The sequence below is a fragment of the Oryctolagus cuniculus genome, chromosome 13 (genome assembly GCF_964237555.1).
Source record: "Oryctolagus cuniculus chromosome 13, mOryCun1.1, whole genome shotgun sequence".
Taxonomy (NCBI): Eukaryota; Metazoa; Chordata; class Mammalia; order Lagomorpha; family Leporidae; genus Oryctolagus; species Oryctolagus cuniculus.
This window is the reverse complement of record NC_091444.1, coordinates 41,282,182-41,309,858: the sequence shown is the minus strand read 5'-3', so window position 1 is coordinate 41,309,858 and position 27,677 is coordinate 41,282,182. Positions and strand designations below refer to the sequence as shown.

Genomic DNA, 27,677 nt, shown 5'->3' with positions numbered 1-27,677 from the left:
GGGCTGCACTCCAGCTTCCTAATGGAGTGGACCCTGAGAGGCGGCAGGTGGTGGCTCCAGAGATGGGAGACCTTGACTGAGCTCTTGGCTTCAGCCTTTTGTAGGGGTGGGGGAACATTTTATCTGCCAAGGGCCACTTGGGTATTGATGACAACATTTGTGGGCCATACTTAAAAACTAGCCTGCTATAGATTTATTGAATTTCAAGTCCCACCTGTGACCACCTTGGCAGGGCCACACCAAATGATTTCATGGGTCTTATATGGTCCACAGGCCAGATGTTCCCCACCGCTGGTTTAGGGTATTTGGGAAACAGTAGATAAGAGCTATCTGTATCTCTCTCTCCCTCAAATAAATAAATAAATCATTTTTAAATAAAGAAAATGGATTTGAATAGAAAATTCTATCAAGAGCTTTCTATTCACATTTTCCATTTAAAAAAAAAAGGAGGAAGGAAGGAAGGAAGGAAGGAAGGAAGGAAGGAAGGAAGGAAGGAAGGAAGGACATTCTTGGTGGAATTCCTGACCTCTCCTTGTAAGCATCCAGTCCTGTAGCTTTGTTACCAGTTAGAATTAGGCCATGGAGGCTTGGCCTTGGATAGCCAGCACACCAGAGACAAGAGCTGATGCCAGGAGACAGATTTACTCAAGAGGCCAGCTTAGTGAGGGCAGAGCAGACGTGCTTAGTCTTGGAAGTGCTTTTCCCCTTTTGCAAGTTGGCAGGAAGATCTTTAAAGGAGAGAGGGGAACCAAGGCAGCTTGTCAGGTTTCCAGGGTTGGTTCTGGTAGGCAGCCTGACTCCACTTAGGTGGAGGCTGCTTTGATATGAAGCTTGGCTGTTTGGGGCTGGTGGCTTAAATTCTTTCCTTCTCTGAGGTTAACCCCTGACATTCTTAGGTCAACATCTGTTGAACAGTTAGCTTTTGTTCATTGCAATGTGAAGAGGAAAGGAGGATGTATTTAGTACAGTCGTAGCTGCAGCGTTTGCTTCTGTGGAAGGTATCCCAACCACTGCACCAGGAAAGCGGCCGATGTCTGAGGGGAGCTGGCTCTGGGACTCAAAGTCTGGCCCCTATCAATGGTTTCAAATCGGAATACTGAGGACAAGGTTTAGCGTTTATTCTATTGCTAGAATGAGGGGTAGCAGACAGATGTCTCAAGAACTGCCATCCTCCCAGATGAGGAGGGTTCAGAGGTTTTAAGAAGTTCAGAAGGGGAAGCTAATAACACGTCAGCAATTAGAGATAGGGGCTCAGGAGTTAACAGCCAAACAATCAAACTGGTTACAAGACTAATAGCAGGATTATTTTTATAAATCCCGAATATCAGAACAATCTCTAGATAAATATGCTGAAGGAGAACTGATGGCTTGATCTTAACATGGGTGAAACGGAACAGCATGTTCTACGTGAGTGAATGCTGCAAAACAGTGTTTGGCTGGCATCTGAACGAGGCAAAGCACTAAGAGGTTCTACTGTTTCATTAGCCATAAGGCCTGCCTCCCAGAAAGCCCATGGCCAGTGAGGTTTACCATGCCCTTAGTCACCAACACCCCTCTATACCCTGTTTAGTTCCCTGTACTCCGTTACACCCTGCCACAATTCCTTCCCACAGAAAATAAGACTGCCATCCTTGATTCACCTAATAAGCATACAGCTTTGCCAACAATATTGAGAAATTAATGGTGCAGGTAGATAAGACAGAAGATCTCAAAACCTATATATGAAACTCTTCCTACCCTAGAGGATAACTGAGTTTAGGCTTAATTCACACTGGAAAACAGGAAGGGAAAAGAACATTCCAGCTTTCACTTAGGATTGGATACTAAATCGATGCAGACAGGCAACATGCTTCTCCCTTTGAACTGTCTGGGATGGCACACTTGAGATTAGAGAGAGCATCTTTGAAAGACAAATCTCATTGTTAGAGAAAATTATGCCACAGAAATCATCAAAGGAGAATGTCAGCCATTTCTATGCCAAAGAGGCAACAACACACAGAGTAGGGATGGCTCTTGCTAAGAAACATTGGTGCCACACGTGGCAAAGAGTTCCCAGACCTGGTCGAGGCCAGATGCAGGTTTAACTGCAAGCTTCCGCCTTCACTCTTAAGAATGAGTTAGGGGGCTAGTGCTGTGGCGTAGTAGACTAAGCCTCTGCCTGCGGTACTGGAATCCCATATGGGTGCCAGTTCAAGTCCTAGCTGCTCCTCTTCCAATCCAGCTCTCTGCTGTGTCCTGGGAAAATAGTGGAAGCTGGCTCAGGTGCTTAGATGGCGGGCACCCAACCTGGATGGAGTTCTGGGCTACTGTCTTGGCTGGGCCCAGCCCCTGCCATTGAAGCCTACTACTACTTCTGCCTCTACTTCTGCCTCTCTGAACTCTGCCTTCCAAATAACTGGAAAGCCCATTCATGAGAGTGCACTAAATTCCAGAAGAAGTTTCTCATTTAGCACTTTTATAGAGAGACTGTCGCATCACTTAGGGAAAATACACTTAACAATAATCAAATACTTAACAATAATCAAATAAAGTGATCAGCAAAAAAAAAAAAAGAAAGAAAGAAAGAAAGAAAGAAAGAAAGAAAGAAAGAAAGAAAGAAAAACCATAGACGTGGGTGGGATGGCAGACATGATGTCGTAAGGTGTCCTTTAGGAAAGCAGAGGTTACCAGCAGGCATCTGGCCCAGCTGTGAAGACACTGGGTGGGACACAGGCATTGCATGTTACAGGGCCTGGGTCCAAGTCCAAGCTCCACTCTCCGTTCCAGCTTCCTGCTAACACAGACCTGGGAGACAGCAGATAATGACTCAAGGAATTGGTTCCTGCCATCCACATGGAAAACTCAGTTTAGGACTCCTCACTCTGACCTGGCCCAGACCTGGCTATTGTGAGTATTTGAGGAGTGAATCAGTGTGTGTGTGAGTGGGGGGGGGGGGGGGGGATCTCTGTCTCTCTCTCCTTTCTAATAAATTACACAAATAAACAAACAAAATCAAAGACCAGGAAAGAATAAAGCCCAGCTGGCAGAAGGATCGTTCCAGATTAAAACATGGTGCTAGGCATGCTGTCTGAATTTGTTTATAAGCCAAATGATAATGACTTTATTCTTGGTGTCCTTAAGTAGAGTTTGATGTTCTACATTTCCTTTTCATTATTCTTCTGCTTAGATCTTGTTCTGTAGAGATACAATTCTGTGTGACTCAGTTTTTGGCTTCCTGCCCCATTTATTTTTTTCCTTTTTGGTTGACCCAGGTCATGATGCTTCCATAAATATGAGTGGAGAGATGAAAGAACTCAGAAAGAGCTGTGTGAAAAGCAGGCCCAAGATGGTCACTTCCTTTAGCGCACATTTGTAGCATCTAAGGAACAAACAGATGGTTTTCAATAATGCTTATTTTCCCCATAATTTCTTTTAAAAAAAAAATGTGTTGTGAAGCAGTGCGTTAGGCTACCAGCTGCAGTGCTGGCATCCTATACAAGTGCCTATTTGAGTTCTGGCTACTCCACTTTCAATCCAGCTCCCTGCTAATGTGCCTGGGAAAGCAAAACAATACAGCCCAAGTGCTTGGGCCCCTTTCACTCACATGGAAGACCTGGTAGAAGTTCCAGGATCCTGACTTTGGTCTGTCCCAGCCATGGTCATTGCAGCCACTTGGGGAATGAATCAGCAGATAGATGATTTTGTCTCTCTCTCTCTCTCTCTCTCTCTCTCTCTCTCTAACTCTGCCTTTCAAATATATCAGTTTTTTTTAAAGAATTATTTTATTTCTTTGAAAGACAGAGTTACAGAGAGGTAGAGCCAGAGAGAGAGAGAGAGAGAGAGAGAGAGGTCTTCCATTTGGCTGATTTACTCCCCAAATGACTGCAATGGCCTCTACTGTGCCAATCCAAAGCCAGGAGCTTCTTCCAGGTTTCCGATGTGGGTACAGGGGCCCAAGACTTGGGCCATCCTCCACTGTTTTCCCAGACCATAGCAGAGAGCTGGATTGGAAGAGGAGCAGCTGGGACTTGAGCGGGCGCCCATATGGGATGTCAACGTTGCAGGCTGCGGCTTTATTCCATTGTACCACCATGCCGGCCCCATAAATCAGTTTTTTAAAAACATTATTTGAGAGACAGAGATCCTCCATCTGGTGGGTCACTCCCCAAATACCTGCAATAGCCAGGACTGATGTGACAGGCTGAAGCCAGGAGCTCTGAGATTAACCCAGGTTTCCCACGTGGGTGGCAGGGACCCAAATTCTTGCACCAACACCACTACATCTCAGGGTCCACATTAGCAGGAAGCTGGAATTGGAAGCAGAGCGGAGATGTGAACTCAGGTAGTCCAGTATGGCTTTGGGCATCCCAAGAGTCATCCTAAGTGCTGTCCATCCCCATAATTTTTTTCTTATTTCATTTATCTATTTGGGAGGCAAAGCAAAAAGGAGATGGAGAGACATAACAGACAGGCAGACAAACCAAGAAAGCTCCCATTCGCTGGTTCACCACCCAAAGGCCTACAACAGCGGAACCTGGAGCAGGCCAAAGCCAGGAGCTGGTAACTGGCTTGCAGCTGGAACCCAATCACTTTGAGTCATCACCACTTCCTCCTGTGGTCTGCATTAGCAGGAAGTGGGAGTCAGGGACCCGAGCTGGGAAATGAACCAGGCTCTTCAGTGTGCAATGCGTTAAGCTAAACACCCACTCCTCCGTTATTTCTATTGTGTCAGTACTCAGAGCAGCTGGCTTTAAAATTATTCTGAAAAACATTGGAGTCTGTGAACAAGGAAGCCAAGCAGGCCAGGCAGAACCTTCCAATCTTTATTGATTTATACAAAAGTACTTTTTAAAAGTTCCCAAGAAAATGGAATTAAAAGATAAACTTATTTTGGTACAAAAAAATTGAAATCTTATGTATGAGTATATTGCAAATTTGCACAACCACAGTTTTGAAAATGAGCCCCCCCCCCTTAAAAAAAATTAAGCAGGAGCAGGGCCAGTGCTGTGTCACAGTGGGTAAAACCATGACCTGCAACACCGCCATCCCATATGGGCACCATTTCGATTCCTGGCTACTCCACTTCTGATCCTACTCCCTGCTGATGCTCCTGAAAAAGCAGTGGAAGATGGCCCGAGTCCTTGGGCCCCTGCACCCACATGGGATACCTGGAAGAAGCTCCTGGCTCCAGGCTTCAGCCTGGCCCAGCCCTAGTTGTTGCAGCCATTTGGGGAGTGAACTAGTGGATGGAAGACCTCTCTCTCTCTCTCTCTCTCTCTCTCTCTCTCTGTCTCTCTTAACTCTGCCTTTCAAATAAATAGAAAATAAATCTGTAAAAAAAAAAAAAATAGGCAGGGGCAATAGAGGCAGGGCAACAGAGACTTGTTCTTAACCAGTGACCTAATTATGCTTTGGATAAGAAGTTTCTAAAAGACAGAAATGGGAGGGGGTGGAGGATGATGGGCACACACCTAAAGCAGAGCCATTTCCCAGCATGGGCTGTGGGCTTCCTGGGAGAAGGGGAAAGGGGTGGGGAGCCTGGGTCTACTGGTATCCTCTGAGGTATTCTACATTTGTTCTCAAGGTTAGGGTTCGAGAGAGTGGCTTTTATTTTTATTTTTTATTTTTTTGATAGGCAGAGTTAGACAGTGAGAGAGAGAGAAACAGAGAGAAAGGTCTTCCTTCCATTGGCTCACCCCCTAAATGGCTGCTATGGCCAGCGCACTGCGCCGATCCGAAGGCAGGAGCCAGGTGCTTTTCCTGGTCTCCCATGCGGGTGCAGGGCCAAAGCACTTGGGCCATCCTCCACTGCACTCCCCGGCCACAGCAGAAAGCTGGACTGGAAGAGGGGCAACCGGGACAGAATCCAGCACCCCAACCGGGACTAGAACCCAGGGTGCCAGCGCTGTAGGCGGAGGATTAGCCTAGTGAGCTGCAATGTCAGCCAGAGTGGGCTTTCTAAGGCTGAGCCCTTGAAGGGATTCTAAAATTTAACCTCAGCCACTGCCCTGAAGGCTGGAACCCGAGGACTAGGAGGAAAGCACATAGAGAGGGAGTCACTGCTTCCAGTGTCTGATGGTTCGGTGTCATCCCAGGGAGCCAGAGGCCCTCCGAGGGCCCTGGTCCAATCTGCTCGTTGGCAGATTCAGTGTACGGTTAGACCGAGGCTGGGTTCACTGTCACTATATGGGCGACCTTCAGCTGGGCCCAGCCCTAGTTGAGTCCTTTCAAAATGGATATTCTCCTCTAAAGAATTACGCTGAGAACCTATAAACTCAGAGGCTCACAGGATGTGACAGGTGGATTTTTCCCATTCTGTTTTCCCTACAGACGAATTCCCTGGCACCGTCTGTCCAAAGCATTCAACACTGAAGGTGATTGGGGGAGGGGTGGCTAAAGAACATCTCTGCACAAGCGACATGTTGCTGTTTTTAACAGGAATTTGCATGGCCTGTTCCGCATTCGCTTGACTGGAGCACATGGGTGAACTCTGATAAGACACTTTCCTGTTGAGGAAGGGTTAAGGGTAGTCCGTCTTTAGCCTCCTTGTTTATCTTGACTTCTCTTGCTCAGATCTTCAAAGGCTGACGTAGCCGAGGATGAAGTCTGTAATAACAGTGCAGGTTGTTTTACTTTATTCACTCTCACTTGCTACTGAGCAGTAACTTCTGAAGGACCAACTATGCAATAAGCACTAAACGAAGTCCTAGGGATATCAGGGTAAATGGTAATTTTAAGTTCTGTTTGTGGCCATCTCGCCTTGTTGGGCTCATGAAAGGGGAAAGTATTTCATGCTGTAAATTGCTGTGGCCTGGCTGATGTTTAGCACTCAGAAGAGAAATGTGTTCAGACGTTCCCTGGACTGGGCTGGTCGGCACAAGGCATTCCGAGAACTGTGCTGAGGCCCAGGAGGGATGAGTATTGCACTCGTATATAAAAAGGAAAGGGGCGGTGAGGACAGGCCGTTCCGTCCCCGTCCGCAGTGACAGCCCTGGAGGCCCAGCGAGAGTCCCTGAAGGAGGAAGAGGACGCGTTCTCTGGGGGGCCGGGGCCCCAGGAGGGGCTGCTGTGCTGACCCCCTGCTTACTCAGGCCCAACCTGGCCCTTCGGGACCTCCCATCAGAACCAGAGAGCGCTGAGAGCGGAGACGCGCGGCCAGCCGGGACCTGACTTCAAGCCCCTGGCTTTGCCATCCACTTCTCTGGTAACATCATTCCTGGGGAGAAAGGTCTAGCATTGGAGAACCTTCTACTGGGGCCAGGCCTATGAAATCAGAGTTGGCCAATGTCTGCGTTTGCAGCTTTTATGTCTTCCCTTTCTTCACATACTTAATAAATAGGCCTTTAAAAATAAAAAGGCTGATATTAAAAGGTGCTTCATTTGATTCAGCCACCTGGGTATAGGAGAGGGCTGAAACTGAATGTTCACAGATTATTCACGTGAGCCCGCAGAAGTCACCTCCAAGGCACTGCTACTCCTAGGAATGCCATAACAGAGCTGGGTGGCGTGCGCTAGGTGAGGGCTCACTGTGTCACAGTTATTTAAAGAGAGAGTGAGGTGTGATTTGAGTTGTCGCTACAACAGGTAATTTAGAAAATGTTGATGAGTGTAAACCTTCTTTCCTCATCTCTAATTACCTACAGCACAAAGGATTTGTTCCACTCCCAGCCAGACACAAAGAACACTCTCTTCCTGGTTGAAGAGAGGGTGTTTAAAAAGAAGACTTGGGACTGTGGCGCTCTCAGGTCCTGGGGATGAGCCTCGGATCTCCCTCCCCTGGAGAGTGGCAGAGAGGAAGGTAGTGTCAGATGCACAGAGGTGTCTGATGGGGCAGAACTCCAACTTTTATAAAGCAGAAGCTGCCATTTGAATGCCCTGCCTGCTTATGGGGGCAAACATTTAGCCCAGCTATGAAGATGCTGGTTCAGGCGCTCTTGTCCCACATGAGAGTGCCTTGGTTCAAGTCCTGGCCCTGGCTCCTGATTCCAGATTCCTACTAGTCGTAGACCCTGGGAAACAGCAGTGATGGCTCAAGTAGTTGGGTTCCTGCCACCTAAGTGGCTCTGACCCCTGCCCAGCCCCCACTGCTGCAGGCATTTGGTGACTTAGCCAGTTGATGAGAGGTGCGTGTGTGTCTCAAATGAATAATGAAAATAAAATAAATGTCCTTCTTCCTTACAGTGACTAAGGTAGAGATCCACCTAGGCTGTATTAGTTCTTGGAAGATTTTAAGTTATATAAATAGTTTTCATTGTCTTGGGAGAAAAGTCTAGTAAGACTTTTCATCTTTGGCTTGACAAAATTGTCTTCCCAGGGAGTGGTCTGACCTACATAAGGTGCTTCGAGCCCATTGGAGAGTGGAGACCCACAGCCCAGGGCCCTTCTCCCTGGTGTTTAAAGTGAAGGAAACCTAGAAAACAACCACCTAGCAGTACAGGGTTGTAAGATCCACGAAGTGAAATAACTATGATCACTGAAAGAAATGAGCCCAGTGAGGAGGCCGTGGCCCTGCGTCAGGTGGTCGAGTTCAGGCAGGAGTGGTCTGTCCAGGAACTGGCAGAATCTGTGTGAGGCAGACACACACCCAGGAGTGGTTGCCTGGGCGAGTTCTGACTGTGGCCCCTTCAGTCAGCAACAGTGGGGAAGAACGGAATTCTCCCACAGCAGCTGTGACCCACGATTCCTGCTCTGAGAGCAGAGAGGGCTTTTCCGAAGTAACCAACTCCCAGGAGGTATGGAAATGCTCTCCAGCACCAACGTCTAAAATGTCCTTTTAGCATGGTGGGGTGGGAGTGGATGAGTCTGGAGCCTGGGGGTCCTGGCCTCACTGGGGCACCAGGGGGCTCAGAGAGGGTCACAGGTTAGACTTGCTTCTACCTGTCATATGCAGGGTGGGGTAGGGACCACGACTATTGTTTCGTCAAGCTGGATGAAAATGTACGTTTTCTGCAACTCCAGAGACATAGAGCGGGAGATGTACAGTGTGCATTGTCTCTCATGTAATGCACACCTGGAAATGCAGGATGCAAGGAGAGGGCGGGAGCAGATGCAGGCTCAAGCTCAGCGCTTCTTTGCAGAAACATAAAACCTGAGGCACCACGAGCAGAGAGAGCCGTCATTCACAGCCCTAGATGCCTGTCTGGGAGCAGAAAGGTGACCTTCACGGGCTGATGCCACCGTGCGAGTGGCAGCTGAGCTACTCCCCTTGTGACACCTTCTTTTGCATGGGCTTCTGCTATAATGCTAGACATCCACGGATCTCCCCAGGGACTCATTTGTGACCGGGGACAGCACTGGTAGGATGACTCACCTAGATCCCAGGAGGCTGACTGCACCTGCTTGGTAATGTCCAGTTGCCAATGGCAGAGAACTTGAGGACCCTCACACTAACTAAGGCCCCACTTAGGATTCTTGGCCCTGGCCTATGGGAAACCAAGGTTGAGAATCCAAAACAGCAAGGGGGAAAACAATCTAAGATAGAAGATAGAAGAAAGGAACTAGGATCAGGTTTTGATATCCAGAATAAAAGTTAGATGCCAGCTGCCAGATGAGGGTAAAGAGAGAAGCAAGCAGTTCAGAGGCAGGAATGAAATGGCCTGATTTACTAGTGCCAATTCAAGGAGTCAAGGCTGAGCCAGGGCCTGGTTAGGAGACCTGACTGCTCAGGCAGGAGGCCAGACCACAGGACTGGCTGACCTGCAGGTGGGAAATTGGAGCCAGCATTTCTGTTGACCTCAGCAGTTCAGTATTCTGTCCATTACTAACCTGAGAATCAAGGATGGCTCAACCCAAGGTTTGAAAGATGTCATAGTCCATTTTGTGTTGTTGTACCAAAATATCTGATGCTGCTAATGTATAAAAAAAAAAAAAGAGGTGTTGACTGAATTGATCCGAACGTGGCTGGAGAGTGAAAGTTCATGTTCATTGAGCTAGCCAAACTGAGGATTTAAACCTGGAAAACAGCAGTCAGTTCCCTGAGTTTGATTATGGAGTTTATGTTTTTCTTACACAGTGGGTAAATGCATTGAATCAGATTTAAACAATTCAGATTCATGTGGTTATCAATTACATTGAAAATCAAAGACTACCTGCTAGTGGTTAGCAGACTTGATTATTGATTAAAGGAGGCACACTGTCTTCCCACAATCAGTGCTGTCTACATCCACGGAGAGGCAGAGCAGGAGGTCATCAGTCACTCCTCCTATCTGGTCCTTCGATGTGAAGTTTATGCCCTCTTAACATACGGTGAACATTTCCTTGGTCTTGTCACCTGGGAAGCAGGTGCAGGGCTTCTTCACAGCACAGACAGCAGCCCAGTTGATGTGGGTCTCTGCACTCACCAAACCATTCCAGTCTACCTGACAAGGGTCTCCGGCTGTACCACAGCTTGGTGGAGAAGCAGACCTATGCGGAAAGATCATATGGAAAGACGGAATGCAAGAGAGCAGAGGGATAAGGATTGCTCTTTTTTATCTTTTATTTGATAGACAAAGAGACTGGGGTAGAGGAGAGCATGGCTCCTACCCGCTCTTCATTCCTCAAGTGCCTACAATGGCTAGGGCTGGGCCAGGGCTAAAGCAGAGACCAGGAACTCAATCCAGGTCTCCTGTGTGGGTGCTAGGAACCCAATTACTTCAACCATGACTGCCGCCTCCTGGGGTCTTTAAAAAAAAAAGATTTATTTATTTATTCGAAAGTCAGAGTTATACAGAGAGAATGAGAGGAAGAGAGAAAGGTCTTCCATCTGCTAGTTCACTCCCCAATTAGCCACAATGGTTAGAGCTGTGCCAATCCGAAGCCAGGAGCCAGGAGATTCTTCCAGGTCTCCCACATGAGTGCAGGGGCTCAAACCAGTGCACATATGGGATGCCAGCACTGCAGGTGGCAGCTTTACCCGCTGCACCACAGCACTGGCCCCCTGAGGTCTTTATTGGAAGGAAACTGGGGTCAAAACTCAGAACCGAGAATCAAACTCAGGCACTCCAATATGGGATATGAAATAATGGATATACAGAAAAATTGATCCAAGATTGACTGCTAAATCTGGTGGGGGGAGTTATCTTGACATGTGCACCCCCAATAACTATTCTGCTATGCCCCCAAAATGCCCAAACTAAGGTAGGGTGAAGGTATGCACTCCAATCCTTTCCACAAAGTATATGCAAATAACAAATATACCAACCATCAACTAAATACAGAAAGATGTGTGACATCATCAAGAGGGATAATCTTAAAGTAAAAATAAAAAAGCTGCCTCCTTCTGTTATATCATTAAGGGAGTCACAGACGACACATACACACAGAGGAAGGAGCAGATGGGGAATGACTCTCCAATGCCCACACGCCCCATGCTTCTGGCTTGCTGAGATTGCTATGAAAACTCTAAATGTCTCAGCAGCCCTTTTCAAACATCACTGTTTCCGTGGGCAGACGTGGGGGGGGGGGCATTTGGGGAGGCTGAGAGATGGCATGTTGACGTTGAAGATGGTGGAAGGTGGGAGTGTGGTGGCCTTTAAGCTCTGAATTTCTTAACATTTAGAGAGCAGTTCATTTTATCACATTATCTAAGTATTTTCCTTAAGAGTAGGCGTGGTTTTCAATACTTCCTCTAAGGAGTTGCATGTAGTTGAACATGGGGACTTTTGTGTCATTCCTTTTTGAAAATACAGTATTCTTGGGGTTTTCTCTTGAGAGATATAAGAAAATTCTAGAATTATGCTTCACTTCTGAAAGGCCGAAGTGCTATTCTGATTGGGATGGTTACCTTCGACGTCGTCATCTGGCTCAGCTTCCAGAGCTCTCCGATGGTCACGGTGCTGGATGGCTCCTCTGCCTGCACTGCAGTCCTGGTCTCCTCACTGCCTTCTGGACAACTGCCCCCCCGCCCCGAGTCTCAGACCTCAGATCCCGAGGCTTTCTGGCTGCAGTGCCCTCCCTCACCTCTACTCCCCAAAGTCCCGAAACAAACCAGCCACAAGGGCCACCTCGTGTCCCATCCCTTCTTGAGCCCTTAGTCTGCCTGCTGTTGCTCTGAGGCTGGGTCATTTAAAAAGAGCCAAGGTTTGCTTCTTACACTTCTAGAGGCTGGGAAGTCTGAGATCATGGAGCCTGCTTGGTTTTTTTTTTTTTTTTTTTTTTTTTTTTTTTTTTTTTTTTTTTAATGTATGTTTATCTTCATCTGCTTGGAAGGCAGAACCAGAGTGGGTGAAGGGGAGGGAGTGAGGGGGAGAGAGATCTTCCATCTGCTGGTTCATTCCCCAATGCCTGTAACAGCTGGGTCTGGGCCAGGCTGAAGCCAGGAGCCCAGAACTCCATCCAGGTCTCCCTGGCCCGAGCCCTCGAGCCTTCATCCACTGCCTCCCCAGGAAGCCAGGAAGCCAGATCAGAAGCAGAGCAGCTGGAACTTGAACCAGCACTCTGATATGGGATGCAGGCATCCCAAGCAGTGGCTTAGCCCGTTGTGCCACAATGCCCACCCCAGGGCCTATATTTGGTGAGGATCTTCTTGCTGCATCATCCTATGGCAGAAGACAGAAAGAGGCCAGCACCGCGGCTCAAAAGGCTAATCCTCCACCTAGCGGCGACGGCATACCGGGTTCTAGTCCCAGTCGGGGTGCCGGATTCTGTCCCGGTTGCCCCTCTTCCAGGCCAGCTCTCTGCTGTGGCCAGGGAGTGCAGTGGAGGATGGCCCAAGTACTTGGGCCCTGCACCCCATGGGAGACCAGGAGAAGCACCTGGCTCCTGCCTTCGGATCAGCGCAGTGTGCCGGCCACAGTGCACCAGCCGCGGCGGCCATTGGAGGGTGAACCAACAGCAAAGGAAGACCTTTCTTTCTGTCTCTCTCTCACACTGTCCACTCTGCCTGTCAAAAAAAAAAAAAAAAGAGAGAACATGGGGGTGGGGGCAGGATGCACACTCGCACTTTAATTGGAAATCAATCCACTCTTGCAATGAGGGCACAACGTAGAACCCTGATGACCCCATCCCCTTTGAAAGGGGCTGCCTCTCAACACTGTGGTGTTGGGAGTTAAGTTGCCATCCCATGGAATTTAGAGATGCGTTCAAACCATCTCACTCCCCTTCCATACTTATTGCTGGGCTATTTCCCTGCTAAGCTGCTTTAAAAATATACAAGAATACTTCAAAAAGTTTGTGGCAATGTATATTGTGAAAAAAAAAAAACCTATGCATGGATTTCAAACAATTTTTGCACCAAAACAAACATCTTTTAATTTCATCTTTCCACAAACTTTTTAAAATACCCTCTTATTTCTGTGTGTCCTGCCACCATAACAAGATTACAGGCCTAGAAAGCAAGCCGTGTCTCATTGTTCCCTTCCTTGTCCCTCAGTATACAGCTGCAATGTCCAGCATTTTGTTTGGTGATTAGAAGGCTTTGGTTAAAATCCTCGCCCTGTTATTTCTTCCTTTTTTAATGTTCATCTATTTATTTTTATTTTATTTGAAAGATACCGATCTTCCATCTGCTTGTTCATTCCCCAAAAGCCTGCAACAGCCAGGGCTGGGTCAAGTCAAAGTTCCATGCACGTCGACCATGTGGGGGGCAGGAGCCCAAACCTCTGAACGGTCATTGGCTGCCTTCCAGGATGCATTAGCGGGAAGCTGGAGCAGAAGCCTAGGTAGGTGCTGGGACTTGACTCGGCCTCTGATACAGGATGCAGGCATCTGGTGCAGTGGCTTCATCACAAGCCTTACACCTGCCCCCAGCGGTGTCATTTCACCCATGCCCTCTCTGGACTCACAGCTATTGGACATTGTGGTTTGTCAAGGTCAGGACTGTGCATAGATGGGGAAATGAGAAACTGATTCAGGTGTGGCTGCCACTCTCAAGGTGCTGTGGACTTAATGGTGCTCCTCCCTCCTCCCAAACTCATATCCTGAAGTCCTAGCCTCTAATGGAGCTGCATTTGGAGGCAACGCCTCTAAGGAGGTTGTTAGGTACAAGGGGGGTTATGCTGGTGAACCCTGGTCTGATAGGATTAATGTCCTTACAAGAAGAGACACCAGAAAAAAAGGAAAAAGGGGAAAAAAGAAAAGGCAACAGAGCTCCTTCTCCTTCCTTCTCTCCCTCCCTCCCTCTCCACCCCCCCCCCCACCTCGCCCCGAGTCCCCCTAGTGCTCATGCACGCAGGAAAGACCATGTGGTGTCATAGCAAGAAGGTGGCTGTCCACAGGCCAGGAGGGGAGCCCTCACCTGCAACTGACCCCGATAGCACCTCCATGTTGGACCTGCAGCTCCCAGAACTGTGAATAGTAAATGTGGTTTAAGCCACCTTCTGTGGTATTTGTTGTGGCAGCCAGAGCTGACCAAGCCATACGACAGAGGCAGGCGAGCTGTGTTGGGCAGGGGTTTGGCCTGTAGGATGCAGATCAGCCGGCCAGGAAATGATCCGGCCCCATCCGCGAGGAAGAGCCTTAGGCTGCTCCGAGTTCCCCACGTCCTGGCCTCAGTATCCATCAGCTCTCGGGGCTTTTTCCAGAAGGCCTTAGGAAGCCCCTAAATCAAGGCCTGCCTTCCGAAGCTCTTCCACGCTTCAGGAGCCAACCGCAGGCCTAACCTAGCAACACCCGTAGCAAGTCAGTCCTCCCCAGAAATTCAAAACAGAGAACAGAGGATCACGAAACAGCAGAGTTCAGCGAAGGGAGGCGCTGAGGCCTCAAATCTGCACTGTCCAGCAGATCTCCAAGGTACAGGGAGCGAACGAGGACAGTGGCCCGCATCGTGGTCCCTGACCTCCGCGTGTCCGGTCCTGCCTTAGATGTCGGGAGGTTGGGGATAGATGTTCACTGGAGTGTCTGCTCCATCTAAATAGGGCTCAGCTTTTCTCTAAGCCTCTTTCTCATGCACTTGCTTTGATTTTCAATTTCTCCTTCTTGTGCTGAGTGAACCACAAAGGCCCTGTATTGCCAGGTCCAATCCCCAACAGAGAGAATCTGACTTGGCCTTTACCTCCTCTTTGGGCCTGCTTTCCCCTGGGGCCACTTGGAGGTCCTGGCAGCTTGTAGGCAGGCAGCCCCAGAGCCTGTGGGCAGGACCCTTTCCCTCGATGGAGGTAGTGAGAATCCCAGGGAACCTACCTTAGCTGCACTGTCTCAGCCACAAGGCACAGAACGTCCACCTAGGGACCCCACCAGGAACACTAGGAAGTTCTTTTCCCCACATTGCAAGACGCGTGCAGGTGCATGGTCAGAGAGCTCCAGAGCTCTGTCCCCTCATTTAAGACTTTCCCTTCTGCCAACTGGCTGGACCGTGGTCATGTTACCGGAGAATGGCAGGGCTCTTGTCTTCGCGCAAGAAAGAATTCAGGCGTGAGACAGAGAGCAGTGGGAGGTAAAATAGCAAGGTTTATTAGGGAAGGGACATCCGTAAGAATGGATGGGCACCTCTCCAGACAGGACCTGAGAGAGAGTGCCCAGTCGCTTGGACCCGGGTGGGGGGAGGGGGGGCGAGGTTACATGGTTGAATAGAGAGATTACACCTGGCCAGACCAGGTGGGCGGCTCAGCAGAGAGGCAGAGGGCTGAGCGCGCAGTCCAGTTGAGGCAGGGGGTTTTTAAGGAGATGGGTCCTGCTTCCCCACCTCTGCTCCTCTTGGAACAAAGGACTTTTTGGATGTAAATAGAAAAACTTCTATCTGAGTTTTCCCCTGAAGATATCAGACAAGAGGAAGGCTAGCTGGCGCCATCCTGAGTTCAGAGGAAGGGTGAGCAGGACCCCCTAGAGAATGGGGATCCAGAGCAGGGTGTTTGAAATGCAGATACTGGGCTGCATCTGGAAGGTTATCAGGCAGAAGGGGCGGACAGGGACCCCCACCTGGCAGGTTATCGGGTAGGAGGGGGCAGGGCAGGATGCAGATACTGGGCTGCCCCTGAAACATTATCGGGGTGACTTTGAGATGCAGATGCATATGCTGGACATAGATGTCTTCTCTTTAGGCCTTTGTCACACACACATGAGCTCATATCTGACTTCCTACCTAACCGTCACAGCAGTTGGACGGCCACGTCACATTTTGCAATTTTCCTCACAACCCCCAGATGCTGTATTTTTGTCTCATCAACCAAAGGAAGGCACAGCTTCATCTCCAGGTGTGAGAGGGGCTGGGAGAGTGAGCAGCTGGCATTAGCAACAGGGTAAAGTGTTCCTTACCTAATGACGAAGTAGAGGTGGAATGTTGTGTAGGCAAGTGTTGGCTCTAATAAATCAACAGGCAGCCACGACGCAGTACTGGGAGTGCTACGATAATTTGCTAAGATACTATTTTGGAGGAGTTACATAACTTCTCTGAGGCTTGGAGTCCTGAAATGCAGAATGAGACAGATAATACCTACATCACAGAGCTGTTATACGGGCTACTATGAAATCCTCTATAAGAAAGGCTGCCTCCGTGCTTGATACACACTCAGTGTGCACTTGCTTCTTCCTCCCCCTGCTCCCATCGCCGACAGAGTAAATGAGCGATAAATACTTGATAACCATAAACATTGCTCATCTGGAACACTAGCCTCTTGAATTTTGTTGGATATTTGTCAAAAGGAAAAAAAAATCAATTGAACATGCAAAGAAAAAGTAAACATGAAGAATTCCAAGGCTGGCACGCTAGGAATTAATTTCAAATGCAATCATGCTTCATTGTATTTAGAAGAAAGCACAGTAACAGCATGCAAGTGTCTGATTGCGCATTGTTACCTCCCTCAGGCATTCCTTCCTGCAAGTGGAGCAACTCAGATGTTGTTTGTGTTGTTATGTGTTTGCTACACTGCAGTGTCCTGAGGGATGGTTGGGGTCATTTCTCACCTGAAATAAAACCCAAAACTGGTGGTGTACACCCCTTCTTACAAATGGTTCCACACACTGTAGTTAAAATCCATTTCTCTCACCTGCCTCTTTGACAGCAACATCAGCAGGTGCTTCTGCAGTGGATTCAACATGTTCACAGATGATTTTGAGACTCTTCATCAAATTATCCCTGATTTTGCCACCTCCTAGTTCCATTTATGGATCTTTTCCCTGCCAATTATGCAAAAGATCTTTGGTTTCCTTCTTTCTCCTGAAGCTTCTCACTGGAGGCACCTGCTCTGTAACCCCCAAGATCCAAGAATTCTTCCTCTAATTCAAAATCTACCTCCTCCAGGAAACTCACACCAGCAATGGTGTGAATTCGTGTCGGTCCCACATAACAAGACCATCTGAACGTTTGGTCTTCACCAAGGCTGAGAATCCAGGAGACAGTGATGAACCCTTTTCCCTGGCTTGGAAGCTCTTCCATGCTTGGTATGATGCCTGGGCTGGACTCACCCTATACCTCTATGATGTGCCTGGAAAGAACTCCTGCAGAACAGCCTCTCCAAACTAGTTGGAGGTGTTGTTTTAGAACCCCCAAACCGGAATTCACTCGTCCTATACACAGAAGTCAATCACTGATGTCAGGTGGTAGAAAAAAAGTGTATTTGTTTGCAATACACAGAGCAAAGAGTCAGGAAGTTATTGCTTAATTCCTGGCCTCTCTGAGGAGTTGGGGTTGAAGGTTCTTCTAGATTGAAATGGGGGCTGAGAGGTGCATGTTCAGTTCACATCCAAGTTCCTGGTCGGTCAGTGGTCCCCATGACCTGCTTTTGATTGCTTGGTGACGCCATGCTGTTTAGGGAATTTATGATGGGCAGGTGGGCTCCAGTTGGTCCAGGAGGTTACATGCAGGTGGTGGTTATGTTCTGTCCCAGACCCAGAATCCCCCGACACAAATCCCTCGTGACAATACAGGCCAACAGGGTTTTCTCTACTGGCAAATGAGTCTGGTGATTAGAACCTTGTAGGGCCAGCTGTTGTCACTCCCTTAGTTCAGTGAATTCCTTTTGATCAATGACAGGTAAGGACACGTTGGGCTAAGGGAGACAGATGAGAGGCTGGGTCCTGCTTTTACTTTATGAGGTCTTAAACCTAAAGTACTTGCTCTGGCATTGTTGCAGAATACCCCCAAAGCAGGTTGGAGAAACTGCTATAGAGCCCTGCAAGCTGGGCCCACTTACCCAACACTCAGCAAGCCAGCTACTGACACTGGGGTGGTAGGAAAAGGTTAATTTATTTACAGTGCACAGAGCAAGGAGTCAGGCAGCCATTGCTCAATGCCTGGACTTCACAAGGAATCAAAGGCAGAAAATCTTATAGTTTGAAGCGGTTGAGCAGTGCATGGTCAGCTTGTGTGTGGGCCTCTGGTTGGCCCACAGTGTATGTGGCCTTCCTTGGATTGGTCAGTGTAGGGGCCATATTTCCTTTCAAGTGGCAAAGGTGGTTCCTGGTCTGTCTGGGTCTAGGGGTAGGTTGGGAATTACATCAGTCAGATCCTGTGAGTTCCTAGAGTTCTCAGAATAGAGGCTAGCATTGAGATGTTAACCATAGGGGCATTTGGAGCCTTTCTGATTTAGGACCTTGGCTCTAGCTTTACCCTTGTGTTGCTCCCTTAATTTAGTGAGTTACCCTTTACAGAAGGACTGCAAGTTGAGGAAGCACAGTGAATTATGTGCGAAGAATCTGAGTTGTAAAGCCACATGGAATCCTTATCACAGAAATGCAAAGAGCTGGGTAAGTTTTTGGCCTAGTGGCTAAGACACCACTTGGGTTGCCTGCATCCCTTATTGAAATATCTGGATTGGAGTTCTAGCTCCACTCTTGATGTCAGCTTCCTGCTAATGCATACCCTGGGAAACAGTGGTGATAGCTCAAGTAATTGGGTCCCTGCTACCCACAAGGGAGACCTGAATTGAGTTCCCAGCTCTTGGCCATGGCCTGGCCCAGCCCTGGCTGTTGTAGGCATTTGTTATATAGAATGGACAAGTGGATGGGAAATCTCTGTCTCTCTCTGTCTGCATTTCAAATAAATAAATTTTTAAAGTAAAAATAGGGCAGGTAAGAAATAAAGGTCAAATTGGGTCGGAATTAGATGATTTGTTTATTAGGCTATGAAGTTTGAGTTTTATTCTGTAAACAATGATGAACCATTGAAGTATTTAAGAGAGTAAAACTATCAAGAGCAATAAAGCAAAGGTTGAGGCAGGTGTTTGGCCTCCAGAAGTTAAGAAACCAATTATGACACTTCCATCTCATATCAGAGTGCCTGAGTTCAGTCCTGGCTCCACTCTTGGTTCCAGCTTCCTTCTAATGTGGACCCTGGGAGGCATCAGTGATGGCTCAAACCATTAGGTTCCTGCCACCTACATTGGGAGACCCTGGACTGAGTTGTGGGCTCCTGGCTTCAGCCTAGTTCCATGGTTGGGAGCACAGGCTCTCAGTCTCTCTCTCTCTCTCTTTCTCTCTCTCTCTCTAATAAATAAGTACAATTAGGGTGATTTGGAAAGTAAATTGGGTGGGAATGAAGAAGGTAAGAGATGACAGAAACTGGTGGAGGTTAGCTGCATTTGCTTTTGGTGTGGAAAGAAAATACATTTGAAAGATTTAAGTGACAGGCTCAGGAAAACTTGGTAAATTGTTGGTTTGGGTTGTAAAAGTAAGCAGGTAGCCAAGAAAACCTGTTTTTTTTTTATTTTAAATATCTAGATGGATAATATGCTACTGATATTGAAAACTAAGGTGAAGACAGAGATACAGATGTTCTCTTGAGGTTGGGCTAGGTGGGATCTGTGGGTACATGCACAGAGGTTTTGGACATGTTGATATAGGTCGCCACAGGATATTCAGAATGAAACAGGCTGATGGGAAGACAGACGAGGTAGCACATGTTAGGTGGGGGGATAAGTGGACACGCGTGCCTAGGAGAGGAGGGCTGGCTCCCGGGGCCATGTGGACTTGGAGTGGAGGAGGCAGAGCCCTAGTGGGCACGCATGCTTCCCCAGGACCAGCAAAGGATGGAGGGATGAAGAGAACTCCAGGCTGCCCCACAACAGTCATTCTCTCTGGGGAAGGGCAAAGCCCTTTCCCTAATCCTCCCTCAAACCGTCCAGCCTCAGCAACTCCCTCCCAGCTCCTTCCCCACCCAACCCATTAACCCATTAAGCATCTCTGACCTTGTGAAAAGCAGACATTTCTCCCTCCAAACAAGTGCTCCTTGTCTTTCCTCTCCACTTGTTCAAACCCTCACCTCCCAGTGGCACTTTGTCTCACATAATCAACCTTGGCTTCCATGCCCTTGTGATTCTACTCCGACACTGACAGGTGGACCCTTCCTGTAAACTCTGTCCTCTGAACCATGCAGCATTTACCTTCTTCTCTACCAGGTACTTGGGTTTGCCACTGTCACCTCCTAGGCCACCACTCTGCCCACCCCTTCAATTCTGTGTTTTCCAATGCTTCATCTTTGTTCTCTCCTACCTGTCTCTCCTCTCCTATTCACTGGTAATCATCCTCAAAGAGCCTCTTGAGAAAATAAGATGAATATTACGCAAAGAACTGTATGTGTGTGCTTAGAAAGAGTCTTTTTTTTTTTACGATTTTATTTATTTGAGAAGCAGAGTTGCAGACAGTGAGGATGAGAGACAGAGAGAGAGGTCTTCCATTTGCTGGTTCGCTCCCCAAATGGCTGCAACGGCCAGAGCTGGGCTAATCGGAAAGCAGGAGCTAGGAGCTTCCTCTAGGTTTCCCATGTGAGTGCAGGGGCCCAAGCACTTGGGCCATCTTCCACTGCTTTCTCAGGCCGTAGCAGAGAGCTGGATTGGAAGAGGAGCAGCTGGGTCATGAACTGGCACCTTTATGGGGATGCCAGAGCTGCAGGCAGAGACTTAGCCTACTATGCCACAGCGCCAGCCCTGAAGAGGAGCAGCCGGGACTTGAAACAGCACCTATATGGGATACCAGTGCTGCAGGCAGAGGATTAACCTACTGCACCACAGCACTGGCCCCTAAAAGCTGCTTAAAAACCATATTGTCCCCTTCTTTTCAAGGTAACATCTCTATGAATAGCCATATACTTGCTCGATGACTTTTCTTTGTTTCCTTGGCCTCAGCTGGATCCTTGAGAATGAGATTATTTGCAGCAGCTCTATATTTGGAACCTGCTGCACTGATCAAGAACACTTTGGTAATTAGGTTTGAAATCACAATCAAAGCTTATAACTAGTAGTGATTTTGTAAATCTTAGAATATCAACATATAAGACTTCTTGATCTTTATTTATTTATATTTATTATTTGAAAGGCAGAGAGACAGAGACCAACAGAGATCTTTCATTTTCTAGTTCACTCCCCAAATGTCCCCAGCAGCCAGGACTGGGCTCAACTGAAACTGCGAACCAGGAACTCCATTTGGGTCCCCCAGCTGGGTGGCAGGGACACGTTAGCAGGAAGCTGGAATTGGAAGCAGAGCTAGGACTTGAATGCAGGCATTCGAGTAAGACTTCTTGTATCAGTCAGAGTCTGTTCAGAAAAGCAGAGTTTCTGGAGTGAGTGTAATGGAAAGGGGTTTATGACAGGAGTAAGACCGTACATAATTGTGAATGTTGAAATTCTTGGGGAGCAATCTATGTAAGCTCTTGCAGCTGCATTGATTCTTGAGCCAGGAGTGGCTGCAGGTCAGTCAGCACTGCAGACAAGAAGGGAAGGTGGGTGGGGGTCAGGACAAGCTGGGGGCCTGCAAGGAAGAGCTGGAGCCCACGCGGGACACCTGGAATAACTAACTGGAACGAGCATCTCTCTCGCCCACGCCAGTCTCGCTGCCATGGCTGGCATGCAGAAGCTGACACCCCTCTCAGCACAGCCACGCGTACACCTGGCCCGGGGCTCTGGGAGCTGATGGAAGAGGTCTGGCCAAGCTGGAGGAGGTGTGGCTCTGTCCTGTCCCCTTGCCTGGAAGGTGAGCCTCAGGGTGATCAACAGCACGCTTGAGCTGCCCGACGGCCAGCGCCCTCCGCCAACTGTGCTGTCTTACTTCCACTTCCGAATTTCATGCTAAATATCTTTTGGAGCCAGAACAATATGGAAGGGAAGTCTGGGAAGTGTCGTTGCAGCTTCGCTAAGTTGACTCAAGAAAACTACTGCCCCTCTGACTAGAAGAAGCCTGGTGTCAGCCTTGCTCCCTCCTTTTCGCTGTCCACCCACATCCAGCACTCCAGTACACCAGCAGGTTCTATCAGATTTCTTGGCACACAGGACGTGCTCAGTAATATATAAATGTTAGAACCTTTTTTTTAAAGATAGGAAGAAATATAAGCACACAGAGTTGAGGTAATTGTTTTGAAGTCACACCGCTAAAAAGTGGCTGGACCAGAATTGACTGCCGACCTGGTGCCCCCAACCACAGCCTTCTTCAAGTTTCCTGAGGGAGGCTCTGCTTATGTTGACATATGCTTGCTAAGTAAAAATCCGAACACTGGAATGTGCACTGCTTTATGAGCTGTTTTAACTGAAGCAGCCTACAGGAGGCAAGGGGACCTGTGTCATATGAGAGATCACGGAGGGAGGAAATACTAGGAGGGGATTTCAACAAGTTTGTAGAAAATGCAATTGAAAGATAAGTTTATTATGGTGCAAAAAAATGGTTAACAGGAAATTTTGCTCAAATATCTCTACAATTAGACTATGACAAAGCGTTGGGTTGGGGAAGGCACTGTGGCACAGTGGGTTAAGCCACTGCTTGGGACACCCACACCCCGTACTGGAATGCTTGGGATCGAGTCTTGCCTTTGCTTCCTATCTAGTTTCTGGTGATCATGCCTGGGAAACATCAGATGATGCCCAAGTGCTGGGCCCCTGCCACCATTGTGGGAGACCCAATAGAGTCCCTGGGTCCTGGCTTCAGCCTGGCACTGCCCCAGCCTTTTCAGACATTTGAGGAGTGAACCAAAGGAAGGAAACTGTCACTCTGCCTTTCACATAAATGAATCTTAAAAAAAAAAGTTGTTGAGCTTGTCAACACAGGGAGAGAAGGGGTGTAAGATAGATTCATTCATTCATTTAGTGGGTTTCTGTGAAGGGGCACTGGGGACGCAGATATGCATAAATGAATTATTCAGGAGCCAACAGCTTGGTCATGAATGATGGAAAACAGGGAACTGCTTGACCAAGAAGATGACATTTGGGTTGTGTCATGGATGAGGGAGGGGAAAGCAGGGAGGGTTTTGCAGGCTGAAGACCAAGTGATACAAGGAAGTGCCTGGTGTATCCAGAGACTGGAGAAGGGATCCCAGGGGAGAGCAGAGGGCTTGGGGTGTGGGCGGTGGATTGGATTGCTCCAAAGCTAGTGTGGTCTCGGACTCAATGCAGGCCTCTTTGCTTGCTTCTCTTTGTCTCCCCACTCTTCTGTCTCCTCCCTCTCTTGGTTTTCCTCCATCTCCTTCCTCTTCCTTCTCATTGTCATAATCCACTCTCTGATGCCATCACAAAGTACCTAAAACTATGCAATCTATAAAAAATAGAAGTTTGTCTGGGGCCTGGCACTGTAGCACAGCAGGTTAAAGCTGCTGCCTGCATTATTGGCACCCTATACGGGTGCCAGTTTGTGTACCGGCTGCTCTACTTCTGATCCAGCTCCTTGCTAATATGCCTGGGAAAACACAGGAGGATGGCCCAGGTCCTTGGGTTCCTGCACCCATGTGGGAGACCAGGAAGAAGCTCCTGGCTCCTGGCTTTGGATCGGCTCAGCTCCAGCTGTTGAAGCCATTTGGGGAGTGCATCAGCAGATGAAACATCGCTCTCTCTTTGTCTCTACCTCTCTCTGTAGCTCTTTCAAGTAAATTAAATTTAAATTAAAAAAAAAAAAAGAAGAAGTTTGTCTGGCTTGCAGTTCCGGAGGCTGGGAAATCCCAAGAGGATGGAGCCAGCATCAGATAGGAGCGCTCCTGCTGCACACTAATGCAATGGAGGGCACCATACAGTGAGAAAGACTCTACATGTAGTTTGCTTTTCTTATAAAGCCACCATGCTCACTTTGAATCCTAATGACCTCCCTGGGCGTCACCTCCAAATACCATTAAAATATGAATTGAGAGATTAGGTTTGCAACACATGAGTTTCAAACCATAGTTCTTCACTTGTCGCTCCCCGTCTTCATGGAGGAACGACACAGGACCCTGCGCTGTTCTTCTGTCTGCTCGGCCCTCCCCGGGTTTGCTGCTGGTTCTTCCCGGGTTGGCTACCAACCCTTCCACCTCCGTGGAAGGGCGGTTCCCCTGCTCAGGTGTTCCTTCAGATAGATGTTCCCCTTAGATGTTCCTGGTGCATGTTGTCTCTCTCCTCCTTTATAGTCCTCTTCCACCAATTCCAACTCTGCTGCCCACACGCCGAGTACGCTGCTCTCCTCCAATCAGGAGCAGGATCAGCTCCTGCAGGTCATCACTCAAGTTGGCGAGAGGCAGCTGCGTAGAAGTTGTTACTCCCTTCTCAGCGCCATATTGTGGGAAAGCAGATGCATAGAATAAGTCTTAATTCCAGTAAGAGTCTAGTCCGAGTTGCTCCCCACATTCACTTTCATTACTATTTCCTTTCTCCTCCATCTTTTCTTACTGGAAGGCCAAGAAGCCCTAATCCTGGACAGGCTACATATAATAGATTCTTTCTTGCCTCCTCTAGTAATTCTAGTAAAAAATTCTGATGAAACTGTGTGCTTATGTAATACATGGTAGTTGTTAATAAAAGAACTAATAGAACTAATCTGTCCCTTTTTTCCAAAATTTATTTATTTATTTGAAAGGCAGAGAGAGAGAGAGGAAAGATCTTCCATCTGCTGGTTCACTCCCCAAATGGCTCCAACAGCCTAGGCTGGGCCAGGCTAAAGCCAGGAACCAGGAGCTTCTTCCAGGTTTTCCATGTGGATGCAAAGACCAAAGAACTTGGGCCATCTTCTGCTGCTTTCCCAGGCACATTAGTAGGGAGCTAGATCAGAGTAGAGCAGCTGGAACACGAACCGGCACCCATATGAGATGCCAGCACAGCAGACAGTGGCTTACCATGCTACAGCGCAGCAGCAGGCCCCTAATCTATACTTTAGAGATCGCATAGTCTCAGGTATTTTGTTATAGCAACAGAAAAGTGGACTATGGCAATAGGTAAGAAAAAAGAAGGAGATACAGGAAAACCACATGAGTGACAGGAATCCAAGCACTTGTGCCATCATCTGCTGCCTTCCCAGGAGTGTCAGCAGGAAGCTTGATCAGAAGCAGAGAAGTCAGGACTCAGACTTGCACTCTGATATGGAATGTGGGCATCCCGAGTGGCAACCTAACTCACTGTGCCACAGTAGCTGCCCCAAAGTTAATGAACTTTGGTAATGTACGATACAGTGTTGCCCTGGAAACAAAATCTGCATCACCACTGCCTCCCAGGGTCTACATTAGCAGCAAGCTGGGATCAGAAGCCAGAGCCAGAAGTTGAACCCAGATACTATGATGTAGGGCATGGATATCTTGAATGGAAATCTTAACTGCTAGGCCAGATGCCTATCCCAAATGATTATCTATCTATCTATCTATCTATCTATCATTCTATCTATCTATCATTCTATCTACCTACCTATCTTCTTAAATGTTCATTTTATTTGGAAGGCAAAGGTGGGGGCAAGGGGCAGATCTTCCATCTTCTGGTTCACTCCTCAAATGCCTGCATCAGCCAGGGTCAGGCTGAAACCAAAAGCTGGGAACTCAATCCAGGTCTTCCACATGGACGGCAGGGATCCAATCACTTGAGCAAACATCTGCTGCCTCCCTGGGTACTCGTTAGCAGGAAGCTGGAATTAGAAGCAGAGCCAGAACTCCAGCCCAGGCACTACAATATGGAATGCAGGCAACCCAGGTTGCCTGGCATCTTAACCACTGTGCCACATGCCCATCCCCAAGAGCCTCTCTCCACATAAGAAGTTTGTCAAGCAGTGTGTTTTCAAGGTGACTATCTAGAATTAAGGCACTTTCCAGCTTCTAAGACTCTTTTAAAATTTATTTATTTGAAAAGATTGTAATTTGAAAAAATAATAGAGACAGAGGGAACTCTTCCATCTACTGGTGCCTGCAACAGCCAGGGCTGGACCAGGCCAAAGCCAAGAGCCTGGAACCCGTCCAGGTCTCATGAAGGCGCCAGGGACTCAACCACTTGAGCCACCACCTGCTGCCTCCAGAAACACATTAGTTGGAGCTGAATTGGGAGCAGAGTAGAAAGGACGTAAACCAGGCTCTCTGATGAGTGACATAGGCATCCCAGGCAGGAGGTTAACCTGCTGTGGCCACCCTGCTTCGAGCTTCTAAATGAATATGCTTCTCCCTGTGATTGCAACAGCTCTGCATCTCTAGTATTTTTGACTGGCATCACCCTCAAGCTCTAACTTGTCTTACAGGGCAAGACAGACTCACCAACCCTGCAACTGATACTGCAGCTAATCTGCAGTGCTCACTGTGGTCCCACCCTGCTGGTCCAAACAAGTATGAAAACCTTTCAGCAGAGTAACCTGAGCAGAGGGTGAAGATTACCCAGAGTAACCATGAGATGTGCTTTTCAAATGCATAGGTTTAGTTTATTTTTAAACTTAAAACATTTGTTTTTTATCTTTTTTGAAAGGGAGAGAGAGAAAGAGACAGATCAATCATTCTCTCTACTGATTTGCTCCCCAAATGCCCCAGGAGCTGGGACGGGGCCAAGCCAAAACCAGGAGTCCGAAACAGTCCAGGTCTCCTGTGTGGGTGGCAAGGACCCAAACATTTGATCCATTACTGCTGCTTCCCAGGGTCTGTGTTAGCAGGAAGCTGGAGTTAGAAATGGAGTGGGGACTAGAACCTAGGCATTCCTATGGGATTCAGGCATTCCCCAAGTGGTGCCTTAACTTGGTATCAAGTGCCTACCATTATTTTAAAATTTTTATTTACTTGGGAGGGAGAGAGAGCTCCCATCTGCTAGTTCAATCCCCCAAATGCCTGCAGTGGCCAGGGTTGGGCCTGGCTGAAGCCAGGACCTGGGGACTCAATCCACATCTGCTGTGTGGGGCGAGACCCAATTACTTGAGACATCAGTGCTGCCTCCCAAGGTCTGTATTAGCAGAACACTAAATCTGGAGCTGGAGCCAAGTATGGACCCCAGGTATTCCAGTGTGAGACACAGACATCTTAACTAGCGTGTTATCTGCCCAGCCCAAATGCACAATTTTAAAGGAAAGAGTATAATTACAGGGCTCCTCAACAAGTAGACATGGAGGCTTTTTTTTTTTTTTTATAAGATCAAGTGAAACATAAGTCTGAAACAGATGGGCTGCCAGGAATAGTCAGTACTTTGTAAATGCAATGGGCTTTGGTTTTGTGAGCGCATAACAGAAACTGCAAACCACTGGCTTGCCATGGGTCTTTTTCACATCTACTCAGGTAAACAGACAGTAGTCACAATTGCTAAAAATGACTCAATCTTTAAGATTTTCTTTTGGTCTTTGCTTTTCCCTCAGTTTGTCAGCTAGTTACTGCTGCATAATAAAATACTCTAAAATTTAATGACTTAAAACAATGACCACTTACTACTTCTCACAAGGATCGGGTGGACCAGAGGCTGATCTTAGCGAGGCTCCTTGTTTGTCTGGTCGGTGGTGAGTGACTGAAGGCTGAGGGTCCCAGGGACCTGGGCTGGCCAGCTCCACTCTGCTGCACATCTGGCCAGCAGGCTAAGCCGGGCTCAGGCTGACGGTTGGGAAGTGTTTCAAGAGACAAAATAGAAGCATTCAAGGTCTTGTTCTGTCACCCATATGTCTTAATCTCTCTAAATTTCCCA

General features: G+C 48.0%; 1 long non-coding RNA gene across 1 annotated transcript; it reads left to right on the top strand.

Annotated features, from left to right (window-relative positions):
- Nucleotides 1-461: 461 nt before the first annotated feature.
- Nucleotides 462-13,997, top strand: LOC127483549 (uncharacterized). Its single transcript, XR_007909939.2, has 3 exons — nucleotides 462-2,886; nucleotides 6,310-6,353; nucleotides 13,449-13,997. It is a non-coding gene; the product is annotated as an uncharacterized lncRNA (long non-coding RNA).
- Nucleotides 13,998-27,677: the final 13,680 nt, after the last annotated feature.